The sequence below is a fragment of the Artemia franciscana genome, chromosome 18, assembly GCF_032884065.1.
Source record: "Artemia franciscana chromosome 18, ASM3288406v1, whole genome shotgun sequence".
NCBI classification, from domain to species: Eukaryota; Metazoa; Arthropoda; class Branchiopoda; order Anostraca; family Artemiidae; genus Artemia; species Artemia franciscana.
In genome coordinates this window covers 18,654,604-18,670,654 of record NC_088880.1, presented here as the reverse complement: position 1 = coordinate 18,670,654, position 16,051 = coordinate 18,654,604, and the positions used below count along the sequence as shown (strand labels likewise).

Genomic DNA, 16,051 nt, shown 5'->3' with positions numbered 1-16,051 from the left:
TTAATGTAACTTTAATCTCATCTATGCTAATTCAGATCTTCAATTAAAATTTTCAAATCGGGTAACCAGACTCAATTGATTAAAACAAGGTATATAATTACAAATTAACAAGAAACAAAGAATACCCTTACTGGTTTTGAAGGGAATCCCTCTATCATAGAGGACCCCTTCCCCAAAGGAAATACTTTGATAATATACACACAAATTATTTTTTTTTAAACATGTTCCAAATTCACTATACAACACCCGTCCTCCTTACAAACCTCGTACAACCCTTTAGTCGAGTAGAGTGCTGTGCTTTTACAACTTCCTTAGACATCCCATTCTAATCCTCTTAACACCGACAATCGTTCTTTGCTGTATAATATGTCATAATTAAGAAAGCACTTACTTTTGTATGACCTCCTTTTGCTGATTCAGACGTTTACTGGGTTGATTGAATTTTATATCCTTTCAAAAAATAAAAACAAAAAGAGAAGAAAAGAAGAATTGATTTTTATAAGGCAAACGATAATTTGGCTTTTGACCATTAATGTTGTAATTCTTTTAATTTAGATTTTATGCGTTATTTTTTTTAAGCGTTGTCAAGCTGTTCTTTTCTAATTCTTCCAATTTTAGTTTTTGTTTCTTTTTGTTCTTTACTTTATTTTTTTTTATCTGACTTGTATCGTTCGCATTTTCACTCAGAAAATGTGAACATGCTTCTTTGAGATTATCTCTTGTAGCACCGAAGAAAGAAAGCGGTTGTCCTACCGAAATATCCGTTTTTTTTTATCCAGTATTTCCGTTGACCCTCTAAAACTTACTCTCATATTTCTTCTCTATTGGTTTTTTATTCTTTATGACGGCAAGTCGATTTGGTTTACAAAATTATCTTCCATCCTCAGTTGGAATTTCATAATATCCCTGAGAACTTTTTACATAAAGAGTATGGACATCCTCTTGATGAGAAACTAGCATCAAAGCGTAACTTAAATAAAAGAAAAACATCTTTAGACTAATCGTTTATGTTAGTTGTATTGAAAAATTAATTGAAAGAAACAGATGATTCCGATCCCAATATGATTAGCTTCTATTTAAGAAAGTTGATCACAATTCAATTAAATTAAAAAACACAAAACTAATTGCAACTATGTGGGTTTTTTTTTATCAATTGAGCGCATCCGTAAGTTAAGATATAATTTCCAATAATGGACCTACAATAGTCCTACCTAAGACAATCCCGTTTCTATACCTTGTTGAAACAATCTGAAAATTTACATTCTACAACGGTGCATAAACAAGTCCAATACAGGTACAATGCATCTATCGTCATGATTTTCAAACTCTCCTTGGTGCAACAGCCCTTCTGCAGGCTTTTTGTCCAGACCCTTCGATTTTGAGATTTTGAATTGATAATTCTTCATCAATTCGCGGCTACGACTTTAAATATTGGAGATTTTTAATTGGTTTTTGTAATTTGTTGTGTTACTTCTGAACAAATCCCCAGATTAAAAATGTATGACCTGCTGAAAAATATTAAAGATTAAAGTGGATAACTTTACTGTAAATTTGAAAATATCTTCTCCAGACTATACGACTTTATTTATTTCTTTTTTTTGTTCGATGAATTCTGTCCAGTCATTTTTCTAGGTCTATTGTCTTCTTATTTTTTTTCTCATAAATCTTTGTTTTGTTTGATCTGTTGGAGTGCTTTGGTCACTTAAATTACTAAACTCCTATACTCCTTGATTTGGAGAGAAATAAAAGATTTGTCTTGTAAGGTAAATTGGTGCTTTAGAAAGAATACCAAAGTCAGAGAACTATTTTATGTTATTCTGTGAACTTTCTTTGAAGTATTAAATAAAAAAAAACTAGTTTTTTTAACTGAAAGTAAGGAGCGACATTAAAACTTAAAACGAACAGAAATTATTCCGTATATGAAATGGGTTGTCCCTTCCGCAATCCCTCGCTCTTTACGCTAAAGCTTTTAATTATTTTAAAATGTAGGATTGTGGTAAAGAGTCAAACTTTAGCGTAAAGAGCGAGGGATTGCGGAAGGGACAACCCATTTCATATACGGAGTAATTTATGTTCGTTTTAAGTTTTAATGTCGCTCCTTACTTTCAGTTAAAAAAACTAGTTTTTTTAATTTAATTTCTGAACGCTTTTGAATTAATGAATGTTTGATTTTGGCTCTCCGCACATAAATTATTAAAATGAAATTTGTATAGCCTATTAATTCTTTTTTTGGCAAAATGGCTTTTTCTTAGTTTTGATCACACAATTTTGAGAAATGAGGGGTGGGGAAGGAGGCCTAGTTGCCCTACAATTTTTTGGTTACTTAAAAAGACAACTAGAACTTTTAATTTTTAACGAACGTTTTTGTTAGCAAAAAATATACGTAGCTTAAGAATTAACTTACGTAACAAACTTTTATATTCTTATATTTTTAGTATGTATACGAGGGGGTTTGTACCCTCGTTAATACCTCGCTCTTTACACTAAATCGTAAGTTTTGTCCCAATTCTTTAAGAATGACCCCTGAATCAGAAAGGGCGTAGAATAAATAGTTGAAATTACTAAAAATACTTTAGCATAAAGAGCGAGGCATTTATCTCCTCCTAAATACCTCGCTCTTTATGCTAAAGTATTTTTAGAACCCCTCATATGCGTAATAATCTCTGTTCGTTTTAAGTTTCAATGCTACTCCTTACTTTCAATTGAAAAAAGTTTTCATGTTTATTTTTTCATTGTTTTTTTATAGTATTGCTAGAAAATCCTGCGCCCTTTTCATTGAATTTTTCTTCCCCCATGACATATTCCTCCAAGGAAAGATCCTCCCACATAGCCCCCTCCCCTCAACCCCACCCCCCAAACCAAACAAATTCAACTGAAAACGTCTACACACTTCCCAATAACCATTACTGTATGTAAACACTGACCAAAGTTTGTAACTTACAGCCCCTCCTCCAGGGATTGTGGGGGAGTAAGTCATTCCCGAAGACATAATTCTTATGGTTTTCGACTATGCGGAACAAAATGACTATCTCAAAATTTTGATCCGTTGACTTTGGGAAAAAATGAGCGTGGGAAGGGGCTTAGGTGCCCTCCAATTTATTTGGTCACTTAAAAAGGGCACTAGAACTTTTCATTTCCGTTAGAATGAGCCCTCTTGCGAAGTTATAGGACCACTTGGTCGATACGATAACCCCTGGGGAAAGGGAAAAAAAAACATAAACACGCACCCGTGATTTGTCTTCTGGCAATAAATACGAAATTTCACATTTTTGTAGATAGGAGCTTAAATTTTTGCTATAGGGTTCTCTGATACGCCTAATGCAATGGTGTGATTTTCGTTAAGATTATATGAGTTTTAGGGGGTGTTTCCCCCTATTATCCAAAATAAGGCAAATTTTCTCAGGCTCGTAACTTTTGATGACAAAGACTAAATTTGATGAAACTTATATATTCAGAATTAACATGAATATCCAATTCTTTTGATGTATCTTTTAGCATCAAAATTCCCTTTTTTAGAGTTTCGTTTACTATTGAGCCAGGTCGCTCCTTACTACAGTTCGTTACCACGAACTGTTTGATAGGGCTAGTCCATGACTTCAAATAAAGTAAATCTTAGGTTTTCCTAAAATTGGTTTATTTTTACTGTCTGAAAACATTGTTTTAAAGGTGACAAAGGTTACAGTGGTCATAAATAACTTATGTCTCTTAGAGCTAAGTTATGACTAAGATTAACACAAGAGTGGAAAACTACCTATATCACCCCAATATTTAAGAAGGGTAGAAAGGAGCTTGCTGTAAAATATCGATCTATACGCAAGACATCAACGGTTGTTGGGGCTCTTGAAAAGATGGCTAATTCTGCAGTTATCCAGAATACTGAAACAAATAATCTCTTGCATAGATTGCAGCACGGCTTTCGTTCTGGACGATCTGTCGATACCAATCTTCTGGAGTCGTATGGCTATATTACTAAATTTCTTGATACAGAGGTGCCGCCCACTGAAATATTTCTCCTTGACTTTTCAAAATTGACTTTCAAAGCTTTTGACCAAGCTTGTCACAAGGGAATTGCAGTCAAGCTACATGCATTAAAGCTTAAAGAAGAATTCTCGCTGTGGATTTTTGATTTTCTTCCCCTGCAACTTCACCATGTTGAGCTATTGTTGGAGCTAGATTTTTTTCTAGAAGAATGTTGCTGGTGCTTCTTCAACTTTGGGGTTGATCAAACGTTCTCTTTTCACTCACTCTCCCCAAGTCATTAGCCTTCAGCACAAAGGATCAGTCCAACCCAAGCTCGAATTTAGAATATCTCTAACTTCTAAAGTTTAAGAAATACATTAAAGTTCTGAAAGGAGTGCATATTCGTTTGACTTGTTCCTGGTACTTTAATCCTAAGGTACTTTAATTTAATTCTAACCCATATCCCCAAACTTGATTGACTAACAACGTACTTCACAATATGTTTCACTTACCAATATACCTAGTCAAAAACACAATTTGGAAAATACTTTACCATCAAGCCAATCTATTAATAACAAATATCTAGTACGCTTTCTTTTAGGCATTGCAATTAATTCAAGAAAAAATCCTAGACCTCAACTGAAACAAAAAGGAATAGAATAAAATGATCGAGAGAAATGATGCAAGATAACAAGAAAGATTGTGCATTTCATGGGTAAAGATATATGAAAAGGAAATACTACAATAGTTTTAGTCGCACAGGACTAGAGAATAAAAATATCCCCCCCAGAACCATCATTGGAGAATATTCGAATGACTTTCAAGATATTTGTTGAGTTTACCATAATTTTTCAGGCAAAAATACTCCTTCAAATTTATAGACCATGAACCATAGGAGGAGCAAATTGAAACCAAAGACAAAAGAGCATGCATTGTACCTATTGTTGGACTCTTACTTCAAAAAATTGTAATTGAACTTTGTTCTTTATTTACATTAGTTGTAAAAGCAGAATTGCCGAATTTAAGGCAAGGAGATTTCCTTTGTCTCCTGCCCCCCCCCCCAAAAAACACATATATAATTTTCAGACTACGTATGCTACTGGCATAAGGCCAATTGCTCAGGTTGTGTAAGTGCAGTATTTTTTTTTTACTCTACTAAATCTAGTATCAGACTCTTATGTAAATTACAACTCAGTAGATCTTCCAACTGATAATAAAGGTGATAGAAATTAGTACCTTCTAAAAAGCATTCTTTTGCTAGCTACATGAAACATAGTTACTTATGAGTCTTCACGGCATAAGATAATAACCTCATCCAAGTCACTCCATAACAATAATTCTACGTTTGATCCAACATCGAAGCTAGTATAATGGTTTGTTCCACAATCATCAAATTCAAAGAGGTGAACCAAATTGTTGCATGTTACTGACACATACGTGGACAATTCTGATGTTGATGCCTTAATGGCTGGTTGAATTATTGGCTAAAATACTACTACTACTACTACTAATAACTCACTGCAGCACCAAGCCGCCTGAGGCCAACACAGCTACGCACGCTCCTCCTCCAACCTAATCTATTTAAAGCCTCCCTCTTTACACCCTCCCAGGAAGTTCCCATTTCCTTTAAATCCTTATTTATGACATCCTCCCAACCCAGACAAGGACGACCTGCTTTCCGTGTAGCCCCAGACGGTTGGCCAAAAAGGACAATCTTCGGTAATCTGTCATCCTTCATCCGTAGAACGTGGCCTAGCCATCTCAACCTTTCTTTCATTATAGCCCCAGAAAGCGGGATTGAACCACACTTTTCGTACAATCTACTGTTTGAAATACGGTCAGTCAGCCGGGTACCCAGAACAATCCGTAGGCAATTTCTCTGGAAAACATCTAGTAAATTTTCATCTGCTTTTCGGAGTGTCCATGCTTCAGAGCCATATTTGACCACTGTCATCACTGTAGCTTCCAATATTCTAATCTTGGTTTGTATGCTTATCTTTCTATTCTTCCAAACTTTTTTTAACTGTGAAAAAACACCCTGAGCTTTAGCTATTCTACTTTTAACATCTTCACTGCTCCCACCATCTTTACTAATAATACTACCAAGGTAACTGAAGCTCCCAACCTGATCAATCTTTTCGTTACCTAAGGTCACCTGTTCATCTTCACTTATTCCTAACCTTAGTGACTTAGTCTTCTTAACATTAATTTTCAAGCCTATTTTAGCACCCTGAACTCGTAAAACCTCTAAAAATTCATTCATTTTGCTCACACTTTCATCTAATATGCTTAAATCATCAGCATAATCTAAGTCCAGGAGCGTTCTTCCTCCCCATTTGATTCCATGGTCTCCAATTGCCTTTCCTGTGCTCCTTAAGACGAAGTCCATCAAAATGATCCATATAAAGGGGGATAGAACACAACCCTGCTTAACTCCTGATTTAATACAAAACCAGTTGCTAACCTCATTTCCTACCTTAACCGCAGCAGTATTATTCTCGTACATAGCGCAAATCACTTTAATGTATTTTTCTGGTATACCATATAACGATAAGACCTTTGTTAACGCTGTTCTATCAACAGAATCGAAAGCTTGCTCATAATCGATAAAACTAAGGACCAAAGGTGTTTGACAACGAAGGGACTTCTCAATTATTAACCTAAGAGTGAAAACATGGTCGACACATCCTCTACCTTTTCTAAAACCGCATTGTTCTTCCCTTAAAACTTTGTCTACAGCATGTCTCAGTCTAAAAAGTATCATATTACTCAGTAATTTGCTACCTACAGAGACCAGACTAATGCCTCGATAATTCCGACATTCACTCTTGTCACCTTTCTTATACAGTGGTTTAATTAAGGTTTTCCTAAAATCATTGGGTACTTCCCCTTTTTCAAAAATCATGTTCATAATCTTCAGTAGCTTATTCCTAACCTCAGAGCCACCATATTTAAGGAACTCATTAATCATACTATCAGCACCTGGGGCCTTATTATTTTTTAATCCTTCTAGTACTGTCGCTAATTCTTCCTCACTAAACAAATCTTCCTTCACATCCAAGGTATCACAAACTTTTTCATTTTCATCTATATCTTTTCCTGCAACTGCATCTTGGTTTAGCACATTCTCAAAATTTTTCACCCATCTTTCTTTAACTTTTTCCTTATCACTAATTGTGACCCCATTTCTATCTTTAACTGGGACTAGTCCGGATCGGCTACTCCCTTTCAATTTATTAACATGCCAGTATAATATTTTACTATTATGCCGTCTAGCCGCATCTTCCAGATCCTCAGCAATTTTATCCATCGCCTCCATTTCACATCTCCTTAGTTCATATTTTAATGCTTTCTCCACTTTCTTTACATTCCTTTTGTTTTCATACGACCTATCGCTCAGATAATTCTTATACAAACCCCTTCTACTCTCTATTAAACCTAAAGCTTTTTCACTAATATTCCTAGTTGCTGTCTTAGCACTCTTCCCTAGGACACCATCAGCAACTTCACAAATTGTTTTTCTGAAATTATTCCATCCATCTTCCACATTGTCAAATTTTAAACCCTCAAGTTTAGTACTCAACTGTTCCTGGAATTTTTTTTCTCAAATTTTCATCCTGAAGTCTACCAACATCATAACTTCCCGGGAGGGAGTTACTCTTCCGAAATTTCAGCTTTAAATTAACCTTAGACACTACTAGATGGTGATCTTTACTTTTAACATCAATAACGGCACTCCTATACACCCTAGTATCTTGTATTGATCCTGCTAGTCTTCTGTTTACAATAACATAATCAATAAGGTTTGCTGTCCTTGGCTAAAATAGAGAGCATTCAAACAAGATCAGACGAAAGCAAAAATAATTCAAGTAATGAGGAATTTTCAAGAAAGACATAAGCCCCCATGCGAAAAGTAGGGTAGCAAAGCAGCAACCTACTTGGCAGTTGTCAAATTTGTTGGGAGATTTTGTCTGAAACTACCATTTTTACACATAAAAATACTTTTCGCTCGAAGAAAAACTGTCAAAACACAAGTTGTGCTGCTAAAGTGTTGGGAGCTTTTGGAATTCTGTCAAATTCTGCTACTGGCATCTTTGGAACTTTTTCCATACCTGGACATATATAAACTAATAGATACAAACATTTTGGCTATAGTCCAATAGAAAATATTAATCCTCAGCAAAATCAAGAATAAAGTTATGAAACACAGAAATTACTTTAATCAAAAAATTCCTCAGTAAAACCGATTTAAACTAATATCTGAAATAAAGGATTCTTAGTAACATTACTCTGCACTAGCTTATTAAGAAAATGTGTTCTATATTCCAAGACTCTATATAGTTTGAAGGATTTTCTACATGTGTGCTGTGCTAACAAATCACACCTCCAATCTTCAGCAAGTTCTAACAAGAAACATTAATATTTAGCTAGTGATAGCTCTTTGATTTTTATCTGGATATTTTTACATTTGATATTATACACGATGGTGCACCTGAATTCTTCATTCATAGGTTAGAGTGGGTCATGAGCTGCATACATATCATTCAGGAGCTTGACTCTGTTGAGCTCATCCTATAATATCCTAAATAATAAACCAGCCTGCAATCATTCCTATTGCAGATAGTTATGTAACAATAGGAGATAATTTTAAATTCTTTAGGAACACAATAGTACAAGAATCAGAAGTCTATAGTTCTGAAATTGTATGATTAATCGATTAAATAAACTCAGTAAAGCTACAGTGCCCTCACCACACATCAACACTAGCCACACAAGTGTAGATATAATAGTCTAAAGAGTTGTGGAGACTTATATGGCAGGTAAAACATAGCAACTGATTTTTTTATGTTGACTATTAGCTACATGATTTTCTCTTCATTGGTGAGTTTTCATCCAAGGTACTATACTATATGGTATAAGCCCTTTTTAGAAAACCAAAACTTCTAGGCTACAGTATTTTCACCCAATCAAATTAAACTAAATTGTGGGACAATCTTTTTTTCTAACCAAGGTAAGAATTTATACTTGAATTTTTTTTTATTTTTTTTATGGATAAACCAGCAAGACCCAGCTATGCATTTCTCATGACAAAACGCTGTTTGGATAGTTAAATTTCACCTCCTTAATCTTACACAGTCTCTAACAATTTGAAAAACATTTTATAATGGTACTCATTCCTTAAATTTAACTAGGCTCCAAGTAAAAAAAAAAAAGTTTCATTTACATAAATCAGCTATTATTTTTTCTAACATTAAAAAAAAATTGGTTGGAAAAGTAGCTGTTTATTATAAGCCATACTCAAGTCAAAATCAAGGGAAGCTTTTTGAGGCCAAAGTCAAGACAAGTATGGCCAGAAGCCTGACTTTTATTCAATCTCACAAATTTCAAAAATGATTAAAGACATGATTTAAGATCTACACACATTCTAGAGAGTTCCAGTTACCTAATTTAACCAGTGTCCATAATAGCAAAAGCCTATCATCTAGGATTTTACTGACAGTGAACATCCCTTACCTAAATTTTTTTTAGAACAGGGGGTAGCACTGTTTGTTTCTAAACCAAGCCCTGTAATAACAGATTCTTGCTTTATTACACTCATAAAGTTTCTATTAAATGGATTTTCGGTTTTACTTCCAGTAACTCCAAAAGGTACTTCCAGTAAGGCTCAGTCGACTGGAAATCGAAAGGAATAACGCCCTATTTATTAGTCAAACGTGATTGGAGGGCAACAAGCCCCCCCCCCCCCCCCCGCACCCATCAATTCCCAAAACATATCTAATCAAAATTTTGAGATAGCTATTTTGTTCAGTGTACTTAAAAGGTCTGGAAATTATGTCTTTGACAACCCCAATATCTTTTCAAGACCAGAATATAATTTGCACTTTACTGAATAAAATGACTGTGGATTGTCAGTTTAGCATACATATACTGATATATACTACTTAAAGTTTTAATAATTTTTTTAATTTCACCCCCCTCACCCCCTTCTTGCAAGCCATATTGAGAAGGATCTTTAAGTTCTCATAGATTAAGAGCTCAACTTTGAAAACCATACTCAGACAAATGTAGCCAGGGCAAAGTCAAATGGACCTTCAGAAGCTGGTGACCTGCAGAACAAGCTTTTCAGAGACTTAATTGGCCCAAAAGTAGAGTTTAGTACATGTTTTGCCAGTCGCCTTAACAAGTGAGACTATTAAAAACTGGAGCATGCTCAAAGATATACCACCCAGTGCATAAAAGACAGAGATTAGTCATTGTATCTAGAGAGGCTAAAGCTTTCCACCTCAGCCACAAAAGGAAAAGGGGAGATTCTATTATGGCTTAGAATCTATTGAGTTGTGGAGAACTCCCTTCAAATAGAGAGAACTGCCAGAACAAGAAATCACTCTAAATAAAGTTATTGTGAAGAAGAGCTAACACAAAGCTGAGAAGCAGCATTTTCTCAAACCATGTTGTGAGAATTTGGAATGCTTTGCAGAAAAACTGTTAGTATTCCCAGTGTTGATGCTTTCAAATTTAGTTGATCAAGTCTGGTTTACAAGGCCATTGCAAACTACATAGGATGTCCCTGACATTCCTGCTCATCTCAACACTAACCCACCATTAACAGCTTTACCTTGATTGCTTGAGGTGGGGAATTAAGGTAATTCAAAACTAGCAAAATTCCTGTGCATGACCACTCAAAGGGGAAACAATAAAAAATTGTGAAAACTACTGAGTAACATTCTAAAATACTTGTTTTTATAATTTCTAAAGATAATTTTGCTTTACTGTACCAACACCCCCCCCCCTTCTAAAAGTATTCTAAAATACTTGTTTGGCCATTGCAAACTACATAGGATGTCCCTGACATTCCTGCTTATCTCAACACTAACCCAGCATCAACAGCTTTACCTTGATGTGGGGAATTAAGGTAATTCAAAACCAGCAAAATTCCTTTGCATGACCAGTCCAAAGGAAAAAAATACCAAATTCTGAAAACTACTGAGTAACATTATAAAATACTTGTTTTTATAATTTCTAAAGATAATTTTGCTTTACTGTACCAACACCCCCCCCCCCCTTCTTCCTTAATGGACAAATATATAGCCCAAACTATATATAGACTATTCATTGTAATTTCAGCAATGCAACTCTTTTCTTCCTGCAGCTTGTTTAGTATTTGCTGTTAAATTCATGAGATCAAAATCGTTATGCTATTGGGAATACAAAGGTGGTCTGAAAAGCTTTTAGCCTAACAAAGACACAAGATGTTCCTTTAATTTTATTTTTCTACAGTCTTCTTGCAACTTAAACACTTCTCCCAGCAATAGTTGCATCTCTTTAGCCCATGAAGTTAATACTTGGCATTCAACTCTGCAAAACAATTGTTCATGAAAATAACTACCTCTTCATTTGACAAAATCTTTGTCCTCAAAGTACAATTTTTAGCTTATGGAACAGAAAAGGGTCACTTGGAGCTAGATCCAGTGAGTAAGATGGATGGTCAAGCAGTTCAAACTGTTATTTTTAGGTTTTTGCCATGGCAACTATTAGTGTATGAGACAAAGCTTTGTCTTTGCAAAACAGCACATTCTTTTTCTGAAGAAATGGCTGTGTTTCCTCAATTTCTGCCTTGTTCTTGTCAAGTTATGATGTGTGATATGATCTTGTAATGGATGTCTCTTCTTAATGATAATTGATTAAGATGGCTCCATGAATATCCTAGAACCAATTGCCATCACTTTCCTAGCTAAAAAAAAGTGTTCACTTTATTTGGAGCCAGCTCCCCATTTGCAGTCCACTATTTTGACTGTATTTTTGTTTCACTTGTATTTAAGTTTCATTTACAGTAATTAGTCAGTGTTACAACCCAAATTTATTGAGCCTAAACTTCAGCAACAGAGAATTAGGAATGTTTGTTTGAATACGTTTTTGGTTTAACATCAGCAAATATGGCACCCATCAAGAACAACCTTGTATTTTGATAGATTGATTGGACTAAATATTGTTCCATTAGAGGAAGTAAAGCACACCAACCTTTAGCACTAGTAAGTATGGTAGGTATTGTAGAATGTTTTGAAGTAGTTTTCACAATTTCATGTTTCCTTTAGAATGGCCATTAGAAGAAATGTATTTAAAAATATACAATCCACATTTATGACAGATGTATTTTGATTAAAATATTTTTCAGGGAGTAGTCAATCTAGTCACTGTTCAAATTCTGGGAATATTACCCAACTCTTGTGTAGCAACAGGGTTTAGCTAAGATAGAGAATCTTGTGACAGGACAAGATTTCTGAAGCATTTTATAGGTAATTGGAAAATCTAATTATTTTTCTTTATCAGATTTCTGTTGTAGACTTATAGGCCAAGGCTTATTGTAAATTAGAGTAACTATCCATGATCCAATTGCTGACATAGGGACAAGTGCAGTGCCTTTTTTTATGCTCTTTCTAAATATAATAGCCTAGCTATTTGAATTCAATCATAATGGTCTTACATATAGCCCTCTTGATCATTTAAAACCAGAAAATACATACAAGGTTCCATAACTGACACAGGGACAATGGCCAGTGTTTACCCCTCCCACAGAAAATCTCCCCCCCCTCCATGGCTGGTTGGTCTCCAATCACTTTTGACATATAAAAAAAGGACTTGAAGTCTCAATTTCTGATCTAATGAGTACCCTCTGGTTTCTGTGACCATAAGGTGGAGATTTGGATGATTAAGGGGCATTCTCCCTCCTATATGGAATAAATTCTGCTCATTTTGGGATTTAATGTTACCCTTTACTTTCATAACAACAGTGTAGACAAGACATATTCCCAGAAATCATAAGGGAATAGATATCAATTTTGCATTTGTGATATATTTGTTAAAGTTTCTTTTGCCCCCCCCAAAAAAAAACAAAATCCTGGTTACAGCTCTGGGGATTATATATGAGTTTCTATCTTTACCTCCTTTCTTGTCTCTCCTGTAGAACTAATTCTGTAGTTATCTGATGGCTCAATGAGAGCTGGGAGCTTCTGGCATTTTAATGCATCCTTTGACATATCTCCCTCTGTCCCAAACTACAAAACAACCACAGAACCCCATTCCAGAAGTTTGAGGGGCTTTTAACATTTTGTAATTTCTCCATTGCTTGTAGATACTATTTGTTATTGGGAAATATATGAACATTTTTTGCAGGGGTGGAGGATTGTCTAGGGGAATTTGCAGTGGGTATTAAATTTTTGGGAATAATTTCCTTTCAACAAGAATGTTTTTTTTCATGGGGGCAGGTATTTTCAGGAGGATAAACTCCTAGAACCAAAGGGACAAGGAGAAAAAACTACTTGATTCCTACTTTTATGCTCTTTCAAAATATAATGATCAATTTAGTTGCAAATACCCCCCCCCCTGATGGTCTAACATGTGTAACAACATATTTGTCCATTATTTCAATTTAGTCATATGTTATAGCTCTTAGATTAAACTAATGATCAACTTAGTCTAGAATTTATCTCTCTGTGAAATTGAGTAATATTTGACCAAAGTATTAGTTCATTTACTTTTCAAATGTGGATAACAATGGAAAAATCCTGATATTTTGATTAACAGCAACACCTTGTATGTGTAAAAATGTACATTTTATTGTTTTGGCATTATTCTTAAGCTTTTGTAAATTTTGGATAATTAGGAAGGGGGCACAGAAAAGTTGTAGTCTAACACATTTTTCTTGCACTTCCATTATATTTTACAACCACCATCCCCCCTAATGTACAAATATTTAGCACAAATTATGTATTTCCCCATGCATTTCATAATACTTCAATCTTGTTTCAACCCATTTACCCATAAACTCAATGTTGAAAAAAATCAAGAACCATAAAATACATTATAGTATATAATTTGATCTAGCCTGTAGGCTGATATTTGCACCTTATGGAAGTTGGGGGTAAAAAATAGTGGAAGAACATTGAACATGTGTTAACTAAAATTTCTCTGTACCTTATGAAGTAAGAATTGATGTCTTAACATGTTTCCTTCTTAATAGCCCCAATTCTAGGCTTCTACTGTCTAAGGGTTACCTTAGACTACTTCTACTGTCTACTGCTTCTACCCAATGGACATATACAAAACTGTCAGAGGGGGGGGGAGACATTTGTGAGTGAGAGTTGTGGTAAAATTCTAGTTAATTGACTTCTTGCTATCTTGGAAAGGGTTTAGGTTAAGAAAATGAAACTTTCAGAGATGGGTCTACAGGCTAAAATATGTCCTGGAAAGGTATTTTAAAGTAGCCACTTCTACTCCTTTTCCCTCTAGAGGGCCCTGAAATTTGCCTACATGACAAAAAAATTTTGATGAAACAACATTTTACCTTAATTTTCAGTTACTAGTTGCTTTTTCTCTGCCTTTACCTCTGAAAATATAATTCCTGTTTTTTGAGTAGAATTTTGAGCCATATCAATGTTTTTTTTTCAAAATGTAGAAAATATATTTGCATATCTTTAAAACCTTATAAAATGGGATTGGGCAAAGTTTTGAAACTGAAAACAATTTTGTTGTACTTCAATTAAGCAGAAGATCTTTTTTGGCAAGGTTTCACATTTATAATGCACATATTTTAAAAGGTCATCAAAGGTCAGGGCCCTCTAGAGGGAGGAGTGGAGGTAGGTACTTCAAAATACCTTCCCAGGACATACTTTAGCCTGTAGACCCTTCCCTGAAAGTTTCATTTTCCTAACCTAAACCCTTTCCAAGATAGCAAGAAGTCAATTAACTAGAATTTTACCAAAGTTGCTATTGAAAAGAGCAGAAACAGGTAGAATTCACCTTATCTGAACATCAGTAGGCCTAATGGAATCATAGGCTATAGAGACCTATATTCAGGGTGGGATTATGCAGTCTTACTAGGCCTGGGGGCACAAAAACACACTAAGCAATAATTTTCTCATCAAAACTGGACAAATGTGATTAGTTGTAAAAGCAGCAGGTACACTTTCCAGCTGTCCTGCCTATTTGCAGAAACTTGATTTTGAAACAATACAAGAATTCTAGGCTATAGACACTTTTAAACTGTCATATATCTCATAAAATGACAGCTGAGAGCTCTGTATCACCTCTAGTTGGTATTAGTCTACTTTTGACTCATCACTCATCAGTTGCCTTCCATTCAGGGCTTCTATTAAACTATCTCTGAATTTTTGGAGATTTTCCAAAAATCTTTCCCCCTCCCCAAAAAAAACAAAAACAAATGATACTTGGGCCTAAGGGAAGCAAACACTTGGGTCTAGGGTTATCAAAGATTTAAATCCAGTCCTGCCTATATTTACCAAAATTTGCTCATTCTCCAAAGTCTAACTCAATTAGGCTAGGTCTAACCTACTTTCCAAGGTGACATACACTCTATTGCTTATAATTTGAAGCAGTTATTTATTAGATATACTACACAATGGATTAAAAGAAATTTATGCTGACAATTACCTGTGTTGAAGGGTCTATAATTTCCTAAGTAGTAACATCATTTCCCCAAACCGTCATATTTTCGAATTTTTGATTACCAGATACCAGTAGTGTTTCCAAAGATAAAATCTAAATAAGCTAATTTTGACCCAAAAAGTGTAAGAATCCTAAAACTTCGATATCCATGTTAAACAGGCAAGAGTCACCGGCCCATTGACTAACTTAGTGGCAAAAAATCTAAAACTAAATTTGAATGATGCATCACTCAGGGGATTTGAACAAATTTGAAACTCTTTCCTGATAAAAAAAAATCGGTGTCAAACGGTGCAACCCCACCGGAGTAAGACTAGCAGCGCTCAGCCACTTTGTCTAAAAGTCAGGTATTGGCTATTCACCGTCGAAAAAAAAAACCAGGGTGGTATTGGCTCCATAGAATTCACCAACCTGACTTATAGAATTGCGATGTTTGAAGTTGTAAAAAAGCGAAAAACTAAGGAGAAAAATGGTATTAAAAGATAAAGACTATGTTCATTAGTTTAAGCAATAGTATTACCACCAAAACCTCCTTTACCTGTATCATACTTTTAACAAATTTGAACAATCAATAGCCTAAACAAGACGAAAGCTTCAAAACATTTCTTCTTTTTATTGGAGTAAAGAAGAG

At 34.9% G+C, this 16,051-nt stretch overlaps 1 protein-coding gene across 1 annotated transcript in view; it reads right to left on the bottom strand.

The window, feature by feature from the left end:
• The window catches only part of LOC136038707 (kinetochore-associated protein 1-like), a 284,373-nt gene extending 268,717 nt beyond the window's left edge, over positions 1-15,656 (bottom strand). Inside the window, exon 1 of the mRNA XM_065722029.1 lies at positions 15,409-15,656. The gene's annotated coding sequence lies outside the window, so the exon portion shown is untranslated. The remainder of the gene's footprint in view (positions 1-15,408) is intronic.
• Between the last annotated feature and the right edge of the window lie 395 nt (positions 15,657-16,051).